Source organism: Bos mutus, chromosome 14 (assembly GCF_027580195.1).
Source record: "Bos mutus isolate GX-2022 chromosome 14, NWIPB_WYAK_1.1, whole genome shotgun sequence".
NCBI lineage: Eukaryota > Metazoa > Chordata > Mammalia > Artiodactyla > Bovidae > Bos > Bos mutus.
In genome coordinates, this window is record NC_091630.1 from 21,203,107 (window position 1) to 21,228,859 (window position 25,753).

General features: G+C 35.8%; 1 protein-coding gene across 1 annotated transcript in view; it reads left to right on the top strand.

The window, feature by feature from the left end:
• RIMS2 (regulating synaptic membrane exocytosis 2) overlaps positions 1–25,753 on the top strand; it is a 601,046-nt gene that overhangs the window by 125,815 nt on the left and 449,478 nt on the right. The window lies entirely within an intron of this gene.

Genomic DNA, 25,753 nt, shown 5'->3' on the forward strand with positions numbered 1-25,753 from the left:
TTACTTAGGCATAATGGGAATTTGTTACCCTTTGTGATTTAATTTCTCTATTTTCTCATTGCTTCCCTTTTCTCATTCTTTTGTTTTACCCAGAACTAATAACTTTTCTTTATCTTTCTCCCTGGTTACCTGATTATTTTTCTTCTCCTTGACTAGTTGTGTTGGCTAGAAACTTTAGTAGAATTTTGAGTGGAAGTGATGAGAAGAGACATTCCTATTTTGTTCTCATCTTGTGGAGAAAGCATTCACTATTAAGTATTATGTTAGCTGTCAGCTCTTCATAAATGTTGCTAAAAGTTTTTGTTTGTTTGTTTACCTTAAGAATAGATGTTGAATTTTGTCAAATACTCTTTCTGCGTCTATTGTGATTGATTATATGTTTTTGCTTTCTTTGTTAATATGGTGAACTACTTTGATTGATTTTGAAGTGTTAAACCAACTCTGTATTCCTGGAATAAATCCATTTGGTTATGATGGATTATATCTTTTACATGTTAATTAGTTGGATTAGATAAAATTATGTTTACAGTTTTTGCTTTTGTGTTTATGAAGGTTAATATCTGTAGCTTTCTTTTCTTGTGATGTCTGTCTTTGAGTTTGGTATTAGAGTAATGCTGGCCGGATAAAATGAATTGGGCAGTATTTCTTTCTCTTCAGTATTTTAGTAGAGTTTCTGTAGAGTTGGTATCATTTATCCTTTAATGTTTTATAGATTTTACCAGTGAAGCCATCTGGGCAAACGGTTATATTTTGGGGGGAAAGTTTTTACATACAGTTTCAATTTAGTAGATATAGGATTATTCAGGTTATCTGTTTTTTTTTTTTTTCTTGAATGAGCTTTGGTAATTTGTATCTTTCAAAGAATTTGTTTAGTTCCTCGTATGTTGTTGACTTTATTAGTATCATATATTCCATTATCATTCTTTTAATGTCTGTATAATTTGTAGTGATGCTGCCTCTTTCATTCCTGATATTGGCAATTTGTATCTTCTCTCTTTTTCCCTCTTCAGACTGACAGATACTGACCTATTTTATTGATATTATCAAAGAACCAGTTTTTTGTTTTATTGATTTTTAAATTGTTGACTTCTTATTTCATCTTTATTATTTGTTTTCTGTTGCTCACTATGGGTTTAATTGTCTCTTCTTTCTTCTGGTTTCATAAGGTGGAAGCTGAGGTTATTGCTTTGAGATGTTCCTTCTTTTCTAATACAGGCCTCATGTGCTATTAATTTCCCCTAAGTACTGCTTCAGTAGCATCTCTCAAATTCTAATATGTTGTCTTTTCATTTTCACTCAGTTGAAACACTTTCTAATTTTACTTTTTTTTTAACTTATGAATAACTTAGAAGTATGTTATTTATTTTTTAAATATTTGAGGTGAAAGTTTCTAGAGATCTTTCTGTTCATGATTTTTAATTTCATTCTGTTGTGGTCCCAAATATACTTCGTATGCCTTGAGTCCTTTGAAATGTACTGGTACTTATTTTATGGCCCAGACTGTGCTTTATTTTGACAAATGTTCTGTGTGTTCTTGAAAAGAGTGTATATTCTGTTATTTTTTGACAGTGGTTTTAAATGTTCAGTAGGTCAAATTGTTTAATAGAGTTGTTCAATTCTACTAAATCCTTGTTTATTTTCCACATTGTTTTTTTCTACCAATTATTAAAAGATGGGTATTCAAATAGTAACTCTCAGTTTTATCAACTTTGACTTTATATATTTTAAAGTTCTGTTTTTAGTTGCATAAGCAGTTGGGATCATTACATCCTATCAAATAATTGGCCCCTTTATAATTGTTAATGGAGAAGGCAATGGCAACCTACTCCAGTACTCTTGCTTGGAAAATCCCATGGATGGAGGAGCCTGTTAGGCTGCAGTCCATGGGGTCACTAAGAGTCGGACATGACTGAGCGACTTCCCTTTCACTTTGCACTTTCATACATTGGAGAAGGAAATGGCAACCCACTCCAGTGTTCTTGCCTGGAGAATCCCAGGGACGGGGGAGCCTGGTGGGCTGCCATCTATGGGGTCACACAGAGTCGGACACAACTGAAGTGACTTAGCATAGCATCAGTTCAGTTCAGTTCAGTTCAGTCGCTCAGTCATGTCTGACTCTTTGCGACGCCATGAATAGCAGCACACCAGGCCTCCCTGTCCATCACCATCTCCCGGAGTTCACCCAGACTCATGTCCATCGAGTCAGTGATGCCATCCAGCCATCTCATCCTCTGTCATCCCCTTCTCCTCCTGCCCCCAAACCCTCCCAGCATCAGAGTCTTTTCCAATGAGTCAACTCTTCACATGAGGTGGCCAAACTACTGGAGTTTCAGCTTTAGCATCATTCCTTCCAAAGAAAGCCCAGGGCTGATCTCCTTCAGAATGGACTGGTTGGATCTCCTTGCAGTCCAAGGGACTTTCAAGAGTCTTCTCCAACACCACAGTTCAAAAGCATCAATTCTTCGGCGCTCAGCCTCCTTCACAGTCCAACTCTCACATCCATACATGACCACTGGAAAAACCATAGCCTTGATTAGACGAACCTTTGTTGGCAAAGTAATGTCTCTGCTTTTGAATATGCTATCTAGGTTGGTCATAACTTTCCTTCTAAGGAGTAAGCATCTTTTAATTTTATGGCTGCAGTCAGCATCTGCAGTGATTTTGGAGCCCCCAAAAATAAAGTCTGACACTGTTTCCACTGTTTCCCCATCTATTTCCCATGAAGTGATGGGACCGGATGCCATGATCTTCGTTTTCTGAATGTTGAGCTTTAAGCCAACTTTTTCACTCTCCACTTTCACTTTCATCAGGAGGCTTCTTAGTTCCTCTTCACTTTCTGCCATAAGGGTGGTGCATAGCATAGCATAATTGTGAAATGACTTTCTTTATTCTTGGAAATATTCTTGGCTCTGAAATATTGTATTTTATCTGATCTTACTATAACCATTCCAACTTTCTATGGGTAGTAGTAACATTGTTTATGTTTTTTCTTCTTGCCCAAGTGAGACTAAATTTAAATCCCAGTTTTGTTATTTACTAGTTCTGTGACCTAGTATAAGATGCTTAGTCTCTCTGCCTCAGCTTCTTCACCTGTAACTAGAAGTAATAATAGTACCTATCTTACAAGGCTATTGTGAGGACAAAATGAGTTAATATTTGTGCAACACTTAGGCATATACCTGGCATACTCACTGAATGCTTTTAAAGTGTTTTGCAGTAATTTCTATAGTATTGCTTCTTACCTAACAGGGATGTAGGGTCCCATGAAAGAACCTTTCACATATGTTTTCTTATTCAATTAAATGATCATATTTTATATTGGGTTAGTGTGTTCCTTGTTGCACACCTAAACTGATTCCGTCATTATGAATATATATGTAAAATATATAAGGTAATTCTAATCTTTAATCTTTGAAATGACCATTTAGTCTTTTTTTTTAAACACAGACTAAGTGTAAAACTGAAATAAATATTCAAATGATTCAATTGAAGATTCATTTGTAGTCATTTTAAAATATCCAGATTTTCCATTTGTTTAAAATTAAACTACTACTCCACAGCTGGTTTTTATTTTTCACATGAGATTTTAATGTCTTAAGGACCTTGATAATATTTCATATTTATACATTACCTTTGTTTTTCAAGCAACTCAATTCTAGTTTGATTAAAATCACTTTGGACAAATACAGTGAAACTTTAAATTGTGTTACTAAAATTTGATTAGAAGAGATTGCTAGTCCTTTTTTTTGAACTTTTTTCCCTTGGAGGCTTGCCAGTTCAAAGAGAAGAGGTATTTTGTTGATATTGGGTCATTATCCTTACTTTTCCTTTTTCCTTTAACAATTTCCTTGGGAGATTTTATTCATTTTCATAGCTTCAGATTCTGTTATATGCTGATGATTTACAGATGTGATTTCACTAGCCGGATTATTCTTTTGCGCTACAAGTCTATCTATGTAGCTTCCTGCTGAAAATCTAGGCTTCGATGAATTAATAGTCACCTCATATTCACCTTATCTATACTTGCATTCATTATTTTCCACCAAATCTGCTTCTCATGTGTTTTTTTCTCTCAAGGAATTGCCTTCTTATTCACCTGGTTGCTCAAACCAAGCTCTGGGAATGATTCTCTTTCTTCCTCAATCAGGTCTTGAGGGGCCATACTTCTCCATATCTCCTAAATCAGTTTACTTCTTCTCTTGCTACTATTATGGTTCATACCACTATCACATATGTTTCTTACCTGAAGTATTGCAACAGCTTCCTAACTGTTCTTTCTGCTTCTGGACTTTTCTTCTTCCAGTCTGTCTGCACATTTTAGCAAAGTAAACACTTTATAAAATAGTAGCAATGTTGTGCCTTATTTATAAATTATATACTAGATTTTGTGTTGACTTTTTATCCTTATTGGAAGATAGTAAAGATACAATGGTAGAGTAATATTTCATATGTGTATTATAGCTAAATTTTCCACGTATATGTTATAGCTAAAATTTAACCTGTATTATCTGTTAAGAGGATTGAGTGTGTGCCAGTTTGCTTTAGTCGTGTCCAACTCTTTGTGGCCCTGTGGACTGTAGCCCCCCAGGCTACTCTGTCCATGGAATTCTCCAGGCAAGAATACTGGAGGGGGTTGCCATGCCCTCCTCCAGGGGATCTTCCTGACCCAGAGATTAAACTTGCATCTCTTATGTCTCTTGCATTGGCAGGTGGGTTCTTTACTACTAGTGCTACCTGGGAAGCCCTAAGAGGGATTAACTATTAGCAAATTCATTAGTTAGACTTCATGTTTTTTTTTCTTTTTTAAAACAATTTCTGCAATGTGAGTTACTTTATGAAAGTATTATGCTTCTAAGCTTTTGCCAGATTATTAACATAGTTAACTGTGAAGACTTTAGTTCATACATGTCAGATATAATTTAGTCATTCCCAGCCGTGCTGTGCTTAGTTGCCCAGTCATGTCTGACTCTCTGTGACCCCATGGGCTGTAGCCCCCTGCAGGCTTCTCTGTCCCTGAGGATTCTCCAGATAAGAATACTGGAGTGGGTTGCCATGCCCTCCTTGAGGGGTCTTCCCAACCCAGGGGTCATTCCCAGCTAACTTGTATCCAAATATGCCAGGCACGTTTGAGCTTTTGTACTTTTTACATATTCCATGTTCTTTGCATAAAATGTTCTCCCTCACTGGTCTTGCCAACATTCTTTAGAGGCCTACTTACATCTCAGAAGCTTTCAATTTTTTTTTTCCAAGTTCTGTTATCTCATCAGTCATTTGTGTTTCCATAGTGTCTTATTCTTCACTTGCTTTCAGGCAGCTTTCTGTTCTGCAGTGATTTGTTCAGTTCCCTCTCAATACATTTAGTTCCTTGATGGCAAGAACTGTCTTACTCACTTGTTATGTTTCATAAATCTAGTATAGTACCTGATACATATATGTGAGTGCTCCATAAATGATTTTTGTTAAACTAAATGGTCACCAGTAGTTTTCTTTGACTGCATACAATTGCTTTTCTTTTTTACAATAGCTTTTATATGACCTGTAGTTTTAACATTTGTAACAAATGAATCAGTCAAGATCATAATACAGAGGATGCATCTTATCCCTTCTACACAATATCCTGTGTTTTAATCAGCTAGAGTACCAGATATAGAACTGTGTGTCAGGCACTCTATATGGAGAGCTTTTCATATTGTTTAATTCTCAGGAAACTGTATAAAGTAAATATTAATTTCCTATTTTGCAGATAAGGAAGTAAAGGTCTAGAGAGCTTAAGAAAATTGCATAAGGTATACAACTAGAAATGTTTCAGAGAAACAATGATGCCTAAAAAGACATGATTTTAATTTTTAATTTATATAACTTATTATAATATATCAGGTCATTATTATTACATTATGAAGTATTATGATCATTATTTATGTTTAATTAGAGATGAATGTAATAATTTTAAACTTTACCCTATTTAAATAGGTTCTCTTGACCAAATCATGCATCTTATTTATTTATTTAATATTTATTTCTATTGTGGTTTATTATAGGATATTGGGTATAGTCCCACGTGCTATACACTAGGACCTTGTTGTTTACCCATTCTATATAAGTTTTCATCTGCCAATCCCAAACTCCCAGTCCATCCCTCCTTCATCTCCCCTACCCCTTGGAAACCACAAATCTGTTCTCTGTGTCTGAGTCTGTTTTTTGTATTGTAGATAAGTTCATTTTGTCATATTTTAGATTCTACATACAAGTGATATCATATGGTATTTGTCTCTTTCTGGCTTCCTTTACTTAGTATGATAATCTCTAGGTCCATGCATGTTCCTACAAATGGCATTATTGCTTTTTTTTAATGACTGAGTAGTATTTCATTGTATATATGTACCACATCTTTTTAAATTTTTATTTTATTGGAGTATAGCTTATTTATAATGTGGTATTCATTTCAGGTGTACAGCTAAGGGGTTCAGTTATACATATAGTCATTCTTTTTTATATTCTTTCCTTAAAACTCAGTTATCTTACATATTATTTTATTTTTTACATTTATAATGTTAGGAAACTATAACCCCAAATTACCAATTGTGATCAATAATATTTTATCTTTAATGACTGTTTCTACTTATTTTTTATTTTAAGTTATAAAGTTTAGAAGGCTTAAATTAATGGGACAAATAACTTTTAGAAGTAATATGAATAATTCACGTAGAATTATATTTTGTCAGTTTTTGATAGTATATGATGAAATTAAACATTGATACTGTGTTTTATTATCTTTGTACATAAAAGCTTTTTTCCTTAACGTTTTTAGTTTTTTCCTTTGAGTTAATTGAGTGCTCAATTAAGATTTTATTTGTGGAAAGAACATTCTCCTTTTTCTGATGTTTGGGTACTTACTTGCTTTTGTAGAAATTGTTCTCTTTATATGTCTTAATATATTCTAGTATATAGCGTGCTCTTGCTTGAAATGTATGGAAAAGTTTTTCCTCTTAATGTTTATATTTTGGTCAAAATGTAGTTTAAAATTTTCCAGAATTTTAATTTCATTGTCTTAAAAAGTTTGTTTTAAGAATGGAATTAATTATTTATTTTTTGTTTTGTCTTTTCTGTCCTTTCTAACTTGCTTTCGTGGATATTCACACCAGGAGGACAAAGTGGTTAGAGTCTTTTTTCTAATGTTATTTTTTTCTTATTGTTATTAATGCTAATTTAATTTTATAGTTATATTTAATTTATTTACTCAAGTGTTTTGTTACAGTTGTAGTGCATGATAATTGCTAAACAGTAAGATATATTTTAAGCATGCTGAGTTTACGGAAAGACATTTAGTTTATTATATTATAGTGACAATTTGATTATTTTACTTGATTCTTAAAGAAGCTTGCCTTTTTAGAATTTAGTATTTTTTAAAGGAAATGTGTTTTTATAATATATATAATATTTCTCATTGTGATAAGAATTCCTTTAATCTTATTATGTCCCCTAAACTGATCATTGTACTGGTCAGAATTTTTAAAATAAGTTTCTGAGTTAGTATAAAGATTCAGTTTTTGTAATAATGAGTCACAATAACGTTGAACATGGGTTTTCCCAAGTATATAATCATAGTTAAGTATTTAATATATTTTAATTTTTCTCAAAATATGTTTTAGAGATTGGTAAAATGCTTTTTATCCTCATGTTGAATATTATATATAACTATAATTTACAAATTCTTAGAAATATAAAATTTGATAATAGATTATAATAATCTGCTGATATCTGTTAGAAGTCTGATTTGAATTTGGATCTGCTCTGGAGCCTGGTGACTTCCTGCAAACACAGATAGATCTTTCTGTTCTGATTCTTTATGATGAATCAGACTAAAACTTGAAGTCTTTTCAAGTTTTCCAAATTCAAATTGGCATAAAACCCAAAGGGAATATCCTTTAGCTGAGGTCTTCTAAATAGTGCCTTCTTGTCATTTGGAGCCTCTTCATTCTCTTCGGTCTTCAGTTACTAGGTTGGAGATAATGTAGACATTGGCAAATACTGATGTGAGTTTAGAATATGAACCCTCTGAGCAAAAGAAAAGATACCGTGACTACCCAGATGGTATAGTCTTTAACCCAGAGCAGGTCCTCTAAAAAACTTGCCAGCTTTCTACCAGTCAGCTGTATTATTTGACTCTCACATAGTACAATTCAGGCAATTCAAAGCCGTTTAGAGTCTCTGCTGCAACTTTTGTGTCTAGAGTTAACACAGGGTACATAATGGTTTGATTATTGTCTGTAGTTTTCACAATGAATTCTGACACCTATCCCAGTAATGAGACATATAGTAGTAGTTCAGCTATAGAAATTATTTTCATGTAGGGACACAATTTCATAATGTAGCAGTCTATATTTTAAGCCATGGATTGATTAACAGATAAAACAATACTAATTTTATGTGGATTTGGAGCATTGTGGTTAAAATTTAACAAGTCTTTCTGTGATATTCTTTTTGCACTAGTGTTCAATAGAACTTTCACCAGTGATGAAAATATTTTATGTCTTTACTGTAATACTATAGGCGCTAGTCACATGCAGCCATTGAACACTTGATTTGTGGCCAGTGTGACTGAGGAATTGAATTTTCAATTTAATTTTAATCAAATTTGAATAGTTGTATGCGGCTAGTGGCTAAAGAGAGCCCAAGTCTGGATAGCAAGCACTGTCTGACTATTAAACCTCTAAGGCAGTTCCCTGCACTCAGAGTAGCAGTATGATGTGTATACTGTCAGTGGAGATGTAACTGGACAGAACACAGAAGGGTATAAGTGTCATTGCCAACCTCATATATAGCCAAGAAGGATAATGGACAAGGGACATCCTCCCAAAGGGTAGAACCAGGGCATATGATGATAATAAGTGTAATAGTCAATGGAGAACCTAGATACCAGGTAGAAAAACCAAGGAAATTAAGGTATTGTTTTTGTAGGGATTACTGTGTTCCGCAGACAATCAGCCATGGGTATATTTCTCATTCTTCCTGCTTTTGAATGAGAGTTTTTGTTGCAGTTATATCATTTTGTATTGGATGTGCTGAGAACAGATAACTTGGCTTTCATTGTATACTGCTGCTGCTACTGCTAAGTCACTTCAGTCATGTCCGACTCTGTGTGACACCATAGACAGCCTTCTACCAGGCTCCTCTGTCCCTGGGATTCTCCAGGCAAGAACACTGGAGTGGGTTGCCATTTCCTTCTCCAGTGCATGAAAGTGAAAAGTGAAAGTGATCCAACTTTCAGTCGTGTCCAACTCTTAGCGACCCCATGAACTGCAGCCTACCAGGCTCCTCTGTCCATGGGATTTTCCAGGCAAGAGTACTGGAGTGGGGTGCCATTGCTTTCTCATTGTATACAGTGATTTACAATTATCAGTTGTTTATAATAATCTGCACTTGACTGTATACAAAGATTTGTTCTGCTTCACAGATCCTACGTTCAGAGCTAGGTTTTATAACTAAGTGAGAGTTGGGAATTCTCTCCCTCGGGTGGGGGATATGTTACATGTAAAATATATGCATGGAAATTGTGAGTAGTTGAAAGCAGACTGTTCTAGACCCTGTTTAATCACTATCCGAACAGACATTTTAAAAAATACCTTTTAATTTCATGGCTGCAATCACCATCTGCAGAAAAATAAAGTCAGTCACTGTTTCCACTGTTTCCCCATCTATTTGCCATGAAGTGATGGGACCAGATGCCATGATCTTCGTTTTCTGAATGTTGGGCTTTAAGTCAACTTTTTCACTCTCCTCTTTCACTTTCATCAAGAGGCTTTTGAGTTCCTCTTCACTTTCTGCCATAGATCAGTCACTCAGTCGTGTCCGACTCTTTGCGACCCCGTGAATCGCAGCGCGCCAGGCCTCCCTGTCCATCCCCAACTCCCGGAGTTCACCCAGACTCACATCCATCAAGTCAGTGATGCCATCCAGCCATCTCATCCTCTGTTGTCCCCTTCTCCTCCTGCCCCCAATCCCTCCCAGCATTAGTCTTTTCCAATGAGTCAACTCTTCGCATGAGGTGGCCAAAGTACTGGAGTTTCAGCTTTAGCATCATTCCTTCCAAAGAAATCCCAGGGCTGATCTCCTTCAGAATGGACTGTTGGATCTCCTTGCAGTCCAAGGGACTCTCAAGAGTCTTCTCCAACACCACAGTTCAAAAGCATCAATTCTTCGGTGCTCAGCCTTCTTCACAGTCCAACTCTCACATCCATACATGAGGTGTCATCTGCATATCTGAGGTTATTGATATTTCTCCCGACAATCTTGATTCCAGCTTGTGCTTCCTCCAGCCCAGAGTTTCTCATCATGTACTCTGCATATAAATTAAATAAGCAGGGTGACAATATACAGCCTTGACGTACTCCTTTTCCTCTTTGGAATCAGTCTATTGTTCCATGTCCAGTTCTAACTGTTGCTTCCTGACCTGCATACAGGTTTCTCAAGAGGCAGGTCAGGTGGTCTGGTATTCCCATCTCTTTCAGAATTTTCCACAGTTTATTGTGATCCACACAAAGGCTTTGGTATAGTCAATAAAGCAGAAATAGATGTTTTTCTGGAACTCTCTTGCTTTTTCGATGACCCAGCGGATGTTGGCAATTTGATCTCTGGTTCCTCTGCCTTTTCTAAAACCAGCTTGAACATCTGGAAGTTCACGGTTCACGTATTGCTGGGGTTATTTTAAAACATGTTGCTTTATTTTTAGGTATTTGAGTAATTTTTAGATACCTAATGGAGTTCTAATTTAGTGCCATTGTAGTGAGAGAACAGCTCTGTGAATTTTTGACCCTTTAGGATTTACTGAGACAATGTGTGTCTTTTTGGGTGAATGTTCCATGTTTACTCGAGAAGCATGTGATTTCAGAGGACCTCAATCTATGGGTGTCTTTTGCAGCCATTGTTGGTGGTATTCTCTCAAGCAGTTAATTTGTTTTTCTTCCAATTTGTAAGATTGGAATTTTTTTGTAAAATTTCTGTCCTGGCATCAGTTTTTGTGATAATTTCTTGGTTTGTGGGTTCGTGGATCATGCTGCAGATTACAAACCTATGTGAGGTGCAGGCAATTTTTTTGAATTCTTAGGGGAGACTTTTTTTGTTTGTCCATTGTGTAAGCAGAGACTTCATACTTCCTTGTGTTTTCCCTTGTTAGTAGATGAAATATTTGTAGTTTACTTTTTCACTGAAGATACAGTTTTCAGTATTTTGGATTATACGTCATCATAAATTCAATTATTTGGCCTATATATGCCGAGGTTTTTATTCATTTTCTTTTAATCCTTGTGTTTTCCATGCATAGGCCTTAACATTTTAAACTACAGAATGTCAGTTTTAAGCATACCACTCTGGTTGTCAAGCTCCCAGTTTCCTAGTCCCTCAGTTCTTTCCCCATAGACAGTCGGTTACCACTTTTTATGTACGTTCTAACAGATACCACGTAGACATACGGTTTTCACACACCTGTTCTGTACCTTAATTTTATCTCTTACTGTATATTTTGGATTTTTCTACATTGGTGTATATAGAATTATTACATTTATATTAACAAGCTCATTATTACTTTGGTTATGTCATAATTTATTTAACCAAATTATAGCTACTCTTTTGCTGTTATAAACATATTTTTGTACATGTCACATTGCCTATGTGCAAGTGTACTATAGGATAAGTTCCTTCACGTGGAATTGTAGAGCATTTCAAATTTTGTTCTGTATTCCACACTGCCCTCTCTAAAGTGGTATTAATTTCTGTTTCCACTAACAGCCTGTGAGAATGCTCATTCCCACATCCTTGACAATACAGTGTATCCAGCTTTTTAATCTTCCCAATTTTATTATAATTTTAATTTACATTTACTATGAGTGATGTTGAGCATCTTTTCATGTTTAGAAAACATTTGTGTTTTCTTTTTACTGTCTGTTCATGCTTTCAAAGAAGAGCAAGGCTCTGCAATGTGTTTAGCTTCTGAAATCACCTAAAGTACTTTTATTATTATTATGTATTCATATTGAAGCAAGTTTCTTTATAAAAACACTGGATGTTTCACTCTTTTTAAATATAAGGTTGAAGACCAAGGGGGCTAGAATAAGAGAAAAAAAGACAATTCCTCTCTGTTTTAAAAAAATTCTATGATAACTTTCCATGTTTATTTTTCCTCATGCCTATTTAAAAATAATTTGTCTACAAGCTCTTTGCAAAAGTATCTCTTAAATAAGTGCAATTTATGGACCGTTACTGTTAGCCATTTTAGCTGTTTTATGACTTCCTGCCTTTATTTTTAAATTGTTTCAAATATTTCTAAAAACTTAAAAGTGTGTACAGTGTATACAAGATGGGATTTATATTTTTAAAGATTAAAGACACATTCAGTAGTACATCTGAAAGCTCTTTTCTTCTTTGATACTAATTGTCAGGAAAAATAAGGGAGGGTGAAACTCATGATGGGAAATAGTATATAGGAAAATCTCACTTGAATCAACACATTTGATTTTAGTCTAATTAGTTCAAATAATGGGTATTTATAACTAATAAGGCATTTACTAAGTCCCTTTAATAAAAATCCTATTCCTTTAGTAAAGGGAGACTTTAGTTCTGATTTCATATTTTTTCTAATCATGTTGCAGCTTGTATTGTTCTTATTCTTTACTGTTTCTTTGCTCATTTGTAATATATATATATATTTTTAATGAGTCCTTTTATGTTAAATAATGTAATTGTTTATGACATGCTGTACATCTCAGTTGTTGCTTTTTTCTTTAATGTTTAATTACCTTGTAGTTAACTATATCTTGTTTTTTAGAATATATGTTTTTATATCGTACATCATAGTTACAGTTTAAATCCAAAATTCCAAAAGCAAATTTTCCCATATTCTATCATGGCTTTTCTTGTTGGGGAGAGGTATTCAGTTTTTTTTTTTTTTTAATATTGAGGACTTTGGCTTTACTCAGAATTCATTTTGGTGTAGGTTATATGGTATGGATCAACTTTATTTCTTATTGTGACTTATTTGTCATAATGATATTTATTGCGTGATTCATTGTTTATTCACTAATATGCATAGCTACCTTTTTCACATATGGAATTCCCATAAACATTATGGTCCATTTCTGGTCTCTTTAATTTACATATTGATTTTTCTATTCTTGAGCCAGGACCAAGTATAACATAGTTTAAGGACTGTACCTTTTAAAAATATGTTACTCACAGCTTGTAGTGCTGGTCCAGTGGCGTATTAGTGAGCGGTGGGCGTGGACCACCCTGGCTACAGACAATATGAGGTGGGGGAGTGTCTGCAGAGAATATTAAAAAAGTGATAAAACTAACAACAATTGGCCTGCTTATGATTAATCTCCGTATTCAGGCAATTCTAAATCACTTGATAAAATACTCTTTCCCTTTGGAGCAGATTACATCACATTCCTAACTCCCTTCCACTGGAGCTGGTTTCCTCACTTTGCTCTTCTTTTCTTTTTAAAAATTTATTGGCTATTCTCTATTATCTCTATGTTGTTTTTTTTTTTAAAGAAAGTAAGTGTAACTTGCAATCATATGCACAGGATTTAAGTATAGTTTGATGAGTTTCAAGAAGTATGTATATTCCCATGTAACCATTGCACTCACAAAGATACATATTGTTTCTATTCTCTTGGGAAGTTTACCCCCTCTGTCCCACAATAGGCAATAGCCTTCCTGACCATATCTATTACCATAGGTAGCCTGGCTTGTTCTTGAACTTCATATAAATAGAATCTTATAGCATGTACTCTCTTCTTTTTCTCAACTCAGAGTCTAGAGATTAATGCATGTCATTGCCTGTAGCAATTGTTTGTTTTAATTGTGTGAATTGTGTAGATACACCATAATATATCTATCCACTCTCCTGTTGAGGACATGTGGATTTTCTCCTTTTCTTGGCTATGATAAATAAAGCTGCTATAAATTTTTGTGTTATGGGTCTTTTTCTGGGCATTTATTTTTTATTTCTCTTTGATAAACACCTTGAAGTAAAATTTCTGGGACAGAATGTTAGATATTTGTTTAAATTTTATTACAGACAGTTTTCCAGAGTTAATGTGCAATTTTACACTTCTATCAGCAATATAAGAAAGTTCTAGTTTCTCTACAACCTTACCAGCGTTTGCTGTCATTTCATTTAAGTTATTCTAGTGAGTATGAAAGGGTTTGGCTTTTATTTCCATTTCCCTAGTGTCTAATGATTGAGCATCATTAGTGTCTATTGGCCATTCATACTACTTCCCTTGTGAAATGTTTGCTTAACTGCCTGTTTGAAAAGTTCTTTTTTGTCTTTTCATTATTTGCAGACATTTTCCTTATATATGTTCTGAATATAAGTATCATATATATATATGTGTGTTGAGAATTTCTGCAGTCTATGGCTTGCCTTTTCATTTCATAATGGTGTATTTTTGAGAACGGAAAATTTTAAAATCGAAGTATAGTGGATTGGGGCTTCCCAGGTGGCGCTAGTGGTAAAGAACATGCCTGCCAATGCAGGAGATGCAAGAGATGGAGTTTGATCCCTGGGATGGGAAGATCCCCTTCAGTAGGAAATGGCAATACCATTCCAGAATTCTTGCCTGGAAAATTCCATGGACAGAGGAGCCTGTCAGGCTTAGTCAGTTGGGCTGCAGATAGTCGGACACGACCGAGTGACTAAGCATACACATAGGTGATTAACAGTGCTGTGTTAGTGTCAGGTATACAACAAAGTGATTTCAGTTTTTATACTTTTTCAGATTCTGTTCCATTCTAGGTTATTATTTTGAATATAATTCCCTCTGCCATATAGTAGGTTCTTATTGTTTATCTCTTTTTTATATAGTAGTATATATCTATCAATCCCAAACTCTTAATCCCTACCCTCCCCTTTACCCCTTTTTGTAACTGTAAGTTTGTTTTCTATGTCTGCTAGTCTCTTTCTATTTTGTAATTACGTTCATTTGCATCATTTTTTAAGATCTCAAGAATAGCTGATATATCATGATAATATGTCTATCTCTGTCTGACTTAACTTCTCTTAGTATTATTATTTCTAGGTCCATTCATGTTGCTGCAAATGACATTATTTCAGAGAATAGGAAATTTTAATTTTTATGAAGTTGAAGTTGCTAACCTTTTTTTCATGATTAGTGATTTTTGCAGTCTAAGGTATCTTTGCCTATCCCAGAGTTGCAAAGGTATGCCCTTGGCTATATTTGCTTATTTATTTTTCTGTCTACATGTTAGAATTAATTTGTTTAATCTTAAATAAATCATATAGGGTTGTTTTTTTTTTTTACTGAGACTACATTTAATTATGGAAAAACTAGGAAAAAATTGTAATTTTTATGGTATTGTCTTCATATTAAAAATTAGAATATGATTTTTGATTTGTCTTCTCATATATCTTTCAGTAGCATTACTTATATTAATTTTGATATTTCTCAGTAATTTATTTTAGAATTATAAATGAAATATTTTAGTCCTTTTAAAACTTACTTTTACCCAGTAATATATTGATCTTTGTACGTATGCACTCACCTTTCTAAATTATATTTTTTATTAGAATTTTTTAGTTGTTTCTTTTGAGTTTTAACATTCTAAAACTATATGACCTGAAAATAATAATAACTTAACTCTTTTCTCATTTATTTCTCTTTTTATAACTGTATTAACCAGAACCTTCAAAACAATCTTAAATAAAAATGTATTCACATTTATAATAATATATATAACTTGTCATTTGTTGTTTTTAAAATTGTATAATTACTTTCAAATTATCCTCCTGCCCCCACTGCATGTTTTCCATTTCTGGTGGAGAGTTTTTCCAGTTTTGTTTGGAGGTTTCTTAAAGACTACTTCATGGTCTTTAAGGGTTATAAACCATCTAACTCTTTCTTATCTTTTGCTACCTTTTGGCTAGCGTCAGTTCTAAGAATAGTCATTGAGACATGCTGGTTATAAGATTTTTTGGCCACTTAATGAGGAATTGGTTAAGATAGGGTTTGATGTATGAGGATAAAAAAGCGGATATTTTTAACCTGATGTAAAATTTATACAAAGACCAAAGGGGACATTGAAAAGAAGTCATAAAATATTTTCATATTGATTTTGTTTCTATTTAGGATTTGTTTTCTTCATCTATTGATATTGTCCCATGATTTTCTCCTTTAACCTGTTATGTGCTAAGTTACTTCAGTGTGCTACTCTTTGCGACTCTATGCACTGCCTGCCAGGCTTCTGTGTTCATGGGGTTCCCCAGGCAAGAAGACTGGAGTGGGTTGCCATTTCCTCCTCCAGGGGATTTTCCCGACCAAGGGATCAAACCTGCATCCTTTAGTCTCCTGCATTGGCAGGTGGATTCTTTACCACTAGCACCACTTGGGAAGCCCTAATCTGTTATATAGTAAACCAAAATTCTTGATTTTCATAAGAGCTTTGCATCCTTAGGACAAAATTCACTTGATTATGATATATTACAAAAATTATATATCTGCATTTGGATTTTATTTGCTAGTAGTTTGTTAAGGATTTCTCCTATGTTTGTTGAGAATATTGGTGTATAATTTTCTGTTCTTCTATGTTCTTTTCTGGTTTTGGTTTTAAGGTTATGATGACCTCATAAAATGGTTTTATTTCTCCCTTATTTTTCCAAAAGAGTTTGTATTATTTCTTTCCTGAGCACATGATAAAATTCACCAGTGAGGTTGACTAAGGGTAGAGTTCTCTGCAGAAGTTCTAAAATTATGTGTTCTATTTTTAAAAGATATATAGAGCTATTCAGATTATTTCTTATTGTGTGTTTTGTTTCTGATGGAATTTGTCCATCTTATCAAACTTGTTGAATTTATTGCCACTAAGCTATTTGTTGGGCTTCCACAATGGCTCAGTGGGTAAAGAATCCACATGCAATGTAGGAGACACAGGAGACATGGGTTCAATTCCTGTGTCAGGTAGATCCCCTGGAGAAGGAAACAGCAACCCACTCCAATATTCTTGCTTGAAAATTCCCACAGACAGAGTAACGTGATGGGCTACAGTCCAAAGGGTCAAAAAGAGTCAGACACCACTGAGCACCTAAGCCTAGCAAGCTGTTATATGTACTTGTTATCCATTAATGTTGACATGATCTTTAGAGATATCACTCTTCATGCTTGATAGTGATAATTTGCATTTTCTCTCTGTCTGTTTCTGTTTGTTTCCACAATCAGCCATGTAGTGATGAATCAATTTTGGTTTTACTTATTTTTTGTTTTGTTTACTATTCATTCAGTTTCCTATTTTTATCTTCATTTCCTTTCTTCTACTTGCTTTGGGTTTGTTTTGTTTCCTTTTCTAGCATCTTAAAGTAGAAGCATACCTTATTAATTTTATACTGTTCTCTTCTAACACAGGCATTTAAAACCATAAGTCTCTTACTAAAAACTGCTTTAGCACCTACGTTTTGATATGCATGCTTACATTTTGTCATCAGATAAAATATTAAATATTTTTCCCTTATTAATTTTTAATTGGATCTTTCAGTTCAGTTCAGTCGCTCAGTCATGTCTGACTCTTTGTGACCCCATGAACTGCAGCACGCCAGGCCTCCCTGTCCATCACCAACTCCCGGAGTTCACTCAGACTCTGAGTCGGTGATGCCATCCAACCATCTCATCCTCTGTCATCCCTTTCTCCTTCTGTCCTCAATCTTTCCCAGCATCAGGGTCTTTTCAAATGAGTCAGCTCTTTGCATCAGGTGGCCAAAGTATTGAGTTTCAGCTTCAACATCAGTCCTTCCAATGAATACCCAGGACTGATCTTTAGGATGGACTGGTTGGATCTCCTTGCAGTCCAAGGGACTCTCAAGAGTCTTCTCCAACACCACAGTTCAAAAGCATCAATTCTTCGGCGCTCAGCTTTCTTTATAGTCCAACTCTCACATCCATACATGACCACTGGAAAAATCATAGCCTTGACTAGATGGACCTTTGTTGGCAAAGTAATGTCTCTGCTTTTGAATATTAGGTTGGTCATAATTTTCCTTCCAAGGAGTAGGCGTCTTAATTTCATGGCTGCAATCACCATCTGCAGTGATTTTGGAGACCAGAAAAATAAAGTCTGACACTGTTTCCACTGTTTCCACTGTTTCCCCATCTATTTCCCATGAAGTGATGGGACCAGATGCCATGATCTTCGTTTTCTGAATATTGAGCTTTAAGTCAACTTTTTCACTATCCTGTTTCACTTTCATCAAGAGGCTCTGTAGTTCTTCACTTTCTGCCATAAGGGTGGTGTCATCTGCATATCGGAGGTTATTGATATTTTTCCTGACAATCTTGATTCCAGCTTGTGCTTCCTCCAGCCCAGCATTTCTCATGATGTACTCTGCATATAAATTAAATAAGCAGGGTGACAATATACAGCCTTGACGTACTCCTTTTCCTATTTGGAACCAGTCTGTTGTTGCATGTCCAGTTCTAACTGTTGCTTCCTGACCTGCATACAAATTTCTCAAGAGGCAGATCAGATGTTCTGGTATTCCCATCTCTTTCAGAATTTTCCACAGTTTATTGTGATCCACACATTCAAAGGCTTTGGCATAGTCAAAAAAGCAGAAATAGATGTTTTTCTGCAACTCTCTTGCTTTTTCGATGACCCAGCGGATGTTGGCAATTTGATCTCTGGTTCCTCTGCCTTTTCTAAAACCAGCTTGAACATCTGGAAGTTCACGGTTCACGTATTGCTGGGGTTATTTTAAAACATGTTGCTTTATTTTTAGGTATTTGAGTAATTTTTAGATACCTAATGGAGTTCTAATTTAGTGCCATTGTAGTGAGAGAACAGCTCTGTGAATTTTTGACCCTTTAGGATTTACTGAGACAATGTGTGTCTTTTTGGGTGAATGTTCCATGTTTACTGGAGAAGCATGTGATTTCAGAGGACCTCAGTCTATGGGTATCTTTTGCAGCCATTGTTGGTGGTGTATCTCTCTCAAGCAGTTAATTTGTTTTTCTTCCAATTTGTAAGATTGGAATTTTTTTGTAAAATTTCTGTCCTGGCATCAGTTTTCATGATAATTTCTTGGTTTGTGGGTTCCTGGATCATGCTGCAGATTACAAACCTATGTGAGGTGCAGGCAATTTTTTTGAATTCTTAGGGGAGACTTTTTTTGTTTGTCCATTGTATAAGCAGAGACTTCATACTTCCTTGTGTTTTCCCTTGTTAGTAGATGAAATATTTGTAGTTTACTCTTTCACTGAAGATACAGTTTTCAGTATTTTGGATTATACATCATCATAAATTCAATTATTTGGCCCTTATATGCCCAGGTTTTTATTCATTTTTTTTTAATCCTTATGTTTTCCATGCATAGGCCTTAACATTTTAAACTACAAAATGTCAGTTTTAAGCATACCACTCTGGTTTGTAAACCCATTGTCTTTTTTGGAATATTGGCTTTTCCTATTTTGTGATCCTACCTTTGTGTGCTAAGTTGCTTCACTTGTGTCTGACTCTGAGACTCTGTGGACTGTAGCCCGCCAGGCTCCTCTGTCCATGGAATTCTCCAGGCAAGAATACTGGAGCGGATTGCCACATCCTCCTCCAGGGGATCGTCCTGACTCAGGGACTGAACCTGAGTCTTTATGTCTCCAGCACTGGCAGGTCTTTTCTTTACCGCTAGTGCCACCTGAGAAGCCCAGGCTTTCCTATCAACCGTTTGTAACTCTTTACAATCCCATGGACTGTAGCTTACCAGGTTCCTCTGTCCATGGAACTTTCCAGGCAAGAGTACTGGATTGGGTTGTCATTTCCTTCTCCAGGAGAACTTCCCAACCAGGGGATCGAACCCAGGTCTCCCACATGGCAGGCAGATGCTTTACCCACTGAGCCACCAGGAAACCCAGCTTACCTTTCTGGTTAAAATAATTTGTGTTTTTGTTGTATATTATTTTCAGATTTTTTTCTGAATCATTTTCATATTTTTATGTCCATTGTGCTTGTTTTAAGTATGAATTTTGACTTGAGTTCCTTGTGGGGGTTAGACTATTTTTAGAGTCTTAATATCTATTTTGTTTTGATAATCTAGTTTTTTTGTTTTTTTTTTTACATCAAAGACTTGTTACTCATAAAACCACATTTAAAAGAAGAGAACGTGTTTCTAGATTCCATATATATCATGTGTTAAATAGATAGCTGCTGAGAAGTTGCTATAGAACTCAGGGAGCCCAGTCTGGTGTTCTGTGAGAAACTAGAGGGGTAGGATATGAGGAGGGGAGGGAGGCTCTGAGGGAGGCGATACATGTATAATTATGGCTGACTCATGTTGTTGTATGGCAGAAACCAACACAACATTGTAAAGCTGTTTTCCTCCTATTAAAAAATAAATTAAAAAAATAAAAGAAGAGACAGGCGAGAACCAAATAGCTTATTCCATTTTGTCACTGGTGTTGAAAGATCTGGCCAGAACAGACCTAGCTTTGAAATTACCCTTGTTGCGAGTCTATTCATTGAGAAAAGCGATATATTCAAGTTCTTTAGCAAAGCACAGAAACACAAAAGTCTATTCTGGTATTGGAGAGACTATGGCTTTGATCTCTTTTAGCCTTTACCTTGGATTAATTGGGGCTTCCCTGGTGGCTCAGCTGGTAATGTATCCTCCTGCAATGCAGGAGACCTGGGTTCGATCCCTGGGTTGGGAAGATCCCCTGGAGAATGTAACGGCTACCCACTCCGGTATTCTGACCTGGAGAATTCTGTAGACTGTAGTCCATGGAATTGCGAAGAGTCGGACAAGACTGCGTGACTTTCACTTTAACTGTTCACTTTTGGATTCATTTTGACTTATGATGAGCAGTTATGGATTGACGGGAATAAATTTAAGAAACCTCTTTTTCTTTAGTGTTGCTCAAGGTTTGGCTCAGTTTTCGTTCTTGACTGATTTTAATTTGAGAATTGGTTTTTGTATGGAAACAACATTTTGGTATACTTTTGGGAGAACTTAGCAGACTCTTTGATGCATAATACAATGGCCTAAATTTGAGTTTTATCACTAAAACTGACTTCTCTGAAGGTTTTTTTCTTTTCCTTTGTGTTGTACTCAGGGTGATATTTAACTAGAACAGAATCTTATAAGCCTTTGTGAACAGGAGTGTATAACGAATTACCAGGTTTGTTTTCGTTAGATTACTACTCCATTTTACCTCTAGGATTAGCTGAATGTAAACCAAACTCTAATGATAAGAGAGTGGACTATGGGACACTCCAGTGGTTTTAAATATCATCTGTATTCTAATATCTTAGCCTAGCCTGGCTGCTATGACAAAATATTATAGATTAGGCTGTTTATAAGCAACAGGAGTTTGTTTTTCACAGTTCTGGAGGCTGGAAAGTCCGAGATCAATGTGCTAGCAGATTCTGTGTCTGGTGAGGACCCACTTTCTGGTTGTTAGATAGTGTCTTTTCTCTGTATACCATGTGATGGGAGAAATGACCAATCCTCTGGGACCTCTTTTAAGAGCACAAATCGCATCCCAAGGGCTCTGCCGTTAAGACTTGGTGACCTTCCAAAGGCCTCATGTCTTAATGCCATCACCTTGGGGGTGAGGATTTCAACTCACAAATTCTGAGGAAACACAGATATTCAGTCCATAGCAATTAATTTTTTCTGAATGTGTATAGTCTAGTCCTGAGCTGGACTCTTGAATCATATATCCAACTCTATTTGACAACTCTCTCTTTCTTCTTCCTTTCTCCAACCCAGTCTCCATATATGTGCTACGGTGATCTTTTTCAAAAAATGCAACCAGATTATGTCATTCTTCTGCTTAAATCCCTTAAGTGCTTTCTCACAATTTCTTTCTGGGGCACACAGGGAAGGTAATTCATGATCTGGCTTTAATATCTTATCATACTGTTTCTTCCCTCATTGCTTTTTATCCCAGGTATTTCTGTCCCTGAAATCACAAAGCTTTTTCCCACCTGTAGACATTTACATATGCTGTTTCTTCCACCTGGAACGCATTTCACCAGCTTTTCACATGAAAGGCTCACCTTATCTTTGGTATCAGTTCACTGTCACCACTTCAGAGAGGCCTTCTCTGACCTACCCTTTGGAGGGTTTTACTCCCATTCAAGACCACTTTCTCTCTATCATATCAGTAATCGATTCTCCAAAGTAGAGGTGTATAGTTACCTTGTTTATATGTTTGTTTAGTTGTTTATTGTTTTCTTCCCCAGTAGACTGTAAGCCCCATTAAGGAAAGAACTTCTCTGACTTCTTTATCACTTTTTCTCTAGTAAGCAGAATAGGATGTGGCACATAGTAGGAGGTATTCAATAACTTTGTGAATCTGTGAATAACCAAGTGATTGAATGAAATAGATATTTTCTGATACCACTAAATTTTCTCTTCCCTCAACCCAAAATGAGCAGATGAAATAATAAAAAAAGACTTAAATGAGATAATTATTCTATTATTTTAAAGAAATAACAGCATCATAAAGCAAGTTGAAGTGGACAGATTTTTAAATTTCAATTACTTTGATTTAAGCTCCAGTATTATTTCACATTTTAAAAAGTGGATCAGGCATATCGAGTGAGCCCAGAGGAGACTACTGGCTGCATCAGGCCCAGTGACGACTCTTCTGTTAACATCAGTTTTTCAATTTTTGGTTCAGTCATTTGCTATTAAGAGAAATGAGACAATAAAAGTGAACAGTTCAATTAGATATTGTGACTATGAGCTCTTTATTGTGTTTATCTCACTCCTCAGCATCGTTCTAAGGGATTTTTAAAATCTGTGTCTTGGGGACTAGTAGTCTCCAGCAACAAAATACAGTGCTTTCCTTTCCTCGAGTCTGCTCATAGATTAGGTCTCTAAGTTCCATTGTCATGTATCTTAGGGTCTGTTCAGTTTTTGACGGTTGCTCTTTTTATATTGCGTGGAGACACTGGATTCAAATAGTCATCGATGAGAAAGGTTTGTTCTGGTCTGGAGCCGTCTAGCCCACCAGAGTATAATCAACCTAGGAGCTGAGCAAATTGGATCTCTAAGAATAGCTCTGCGTTCACTCTAGGCAGCCACAGACTAACTGAACTGGGCTTTGAGAGAATAGGTAGTGATTCCTCAGGGACTTGTGTCTGGGGATGTGCATTGGGTTATTTTTAGTTATTTACCATAAAAGAATTTGCTGAGTTGTTTGTGTGTGTGCCTTTTAAAAATGCCAGCACATTTTGCTTCTGGGAGTTGCTGCTAAGTCACTTCAGTTGTGTCTGACTCTGTGCGACCCCATAGACAGCAGCCCACCAGGCTCCCCCGTCCCTGGGATTCTCCAGGCAAGAACACTGGAGTGGGTTGCCATTTCCTTCTCCAATGCATGACAGTGAAAGTGGAAGTGAAGTCGCTCAGAAGTGCCCGACTCTTGGGGGTATGTGTATTTAGTTGAAGATGGCACCAGGTGAGGCTAGTGTTAGTCTAATAGTGTTGAATTAGAATTTATTGTGATGTTGAAAAGGCAGGGAAATGGCCAGCTAAAAGTTAGATAATTTCACTAGGAATGCACCAAAAGTAACCCATACAAGAGCCAAACAGAGCTTATGAAAACCTAAGGACTACTGATTTGATTAAATATATTTAGTTTGAGGAGAGGACGAGGTCAAGAGAAAGCTAGTAATTGCTACTGGGATTTATCTGCAATGGTGAATAAGACCTTTCATAAATAGAATTTTTTTCCTGGTTCTGTCCCTCTCTTTTAAAAAACATTTTTTTTTAAACTGTGGTAAAACACACAAACAAAATGTACCATCTTAAACCATTTCAAAATGTACAGTTTAGTGGTATTAAATATACTCATAATGTTGTACAATCATAGACATCATTCAACTCTTTTTACTATTTAAAACAATAATTCTGTGTGTATTGAACAATAACTCCTCTCACCCTACAAACCTTGGAAATCACAATTCTGCTTTCTGTCTCTGTGAATTTTGAGCACTCTTAAGTACCTCACATAAGTGGAATCATATAGTATTTGTCTTTTTGTGATTGGCTTATTTCATTTAGCATAATGTCATCAAAGTTCAACTGTATTATAGCATATGTCAGAATTTTCTTCCTTTTTGAGGCTATATAATATTCCCTTGTATACACCACATTTTGCTTATCCGCTCATTTGTTAATGGACCCTTGAGTTGTCTCACATTTTAGCTATTGTGAGTAAAGCTTCTATGAACCTGAGTGTACAAATACCTCCTCAGGCCTTGCTTCCCATTCTTATGGGCAGATCCCCACAAGTGGAATTGCTGATCATCTGATGATTCTATCTGTAATTTTTGTAGGAGCCGGCATACTGTTTTTCATATGGTCTGTACCATTTTGTATCTCAACCAACAGTGCACAGACGTTCCAGTTTCTCCACATCCGTATCGACTGTTGCCATTTTCTGTTTCTAATGGGTTTGAGGGGTATCATACAAGAGTTTTGATTTGCATTTCTCTAGTGATTAATGACGCTGAGCATGTTTTCCTGTGCTTCTTGGACATTTGTATATCTTCTTTGGAGAAATGTCTATTCAAGTCCTTTCCCTACTTTGAATTGGTTTTTTGTTGTTGTTGAGTTTCAGGAGTCCTCTGTAGATTCTGTATATTAATCACTTATCAGATAAATGATTTGCAAATGTTTTCTCCCATTCTGGGATTCCCTTTTTACTCTGTTTTTTGATGGATAAAATCTTAAATTTTAATGAAGTCCTATTTGTCTTTTTTTTCTTTCATAGCTTGTTTTTTGATGTCATATCCAAAAATCATTGTCAGATCCAATGCTGTGCAGGTTTGCCCTATGTTGTAGTCTAAGAATTTTACAATTTTAGATCTTATATTCAGGTTTTTGGTCGATTTTATTTAACTTTTGCATGTGGCATTAACTAAGGGTCCAACATCATTCTCTGGCATATGGATGTCCAATTTTCTTAGCACTGTTTGTTGAAAAGAATGTACTATTCTTGTGGCAGGGTCTTGGCACTCTTGTCAAAAACCATTCGACTATATATGTAAGAGTTTATTTCTGGGCTCTCTTGTCTATTCATTGGTCTATGGCTGTCTTTATTGCCAGTATTGCACTATTAGACTAATGTAGTTTGTAGTAATGTTTGTAATCAGAAAGTATGAGTCCTCCAGTTTTGTTCTTTTTCAAGATTGTTCTGGCTATTCAGAGACCCTTGAGATTCTATAAGACTTTTAAGAAGGGCTCTTGTGTTTCTGCAAAAAATGTTATCAGGATTTTGTTAGAAATTGCCTTGACTCTGTAGGCCTCTTTGGGGAGTGTTGGGATATTTATCTGTATTTTTCTTTTCTTTGTCTGACTTTGGCATCATGGTGCATGAGTGCTCAGTTGCTTCAGTCATGTCTGACTCTTTGTGATCCTATGGACTGTAGCTCGCCAGGCTCCTCTGTCCATGGGAGTCTCCAGGCAAGAATACTGGAGTGGGTTGCCATGCCTTCCTCCAAGGAACTTTCCAACCCAAGGATCAAACCTGGGTTTCCTGGGTCTTCTGCATCACAGGTGGATTATTTACCACCGAGGCACCAGGGAAGCCCAGTATCATGGTATTGGTGGCCTTAAAGAACGAGTCAGGATATGTTCTTTCTTCCTCAGGGAAGTTTGACATCTTAATAATATTAAGTCTTCTAATCCATAAACATGGGATGTGTTCCATTTATTTATGTCTTATTTAATTTCTGTCAACAATAT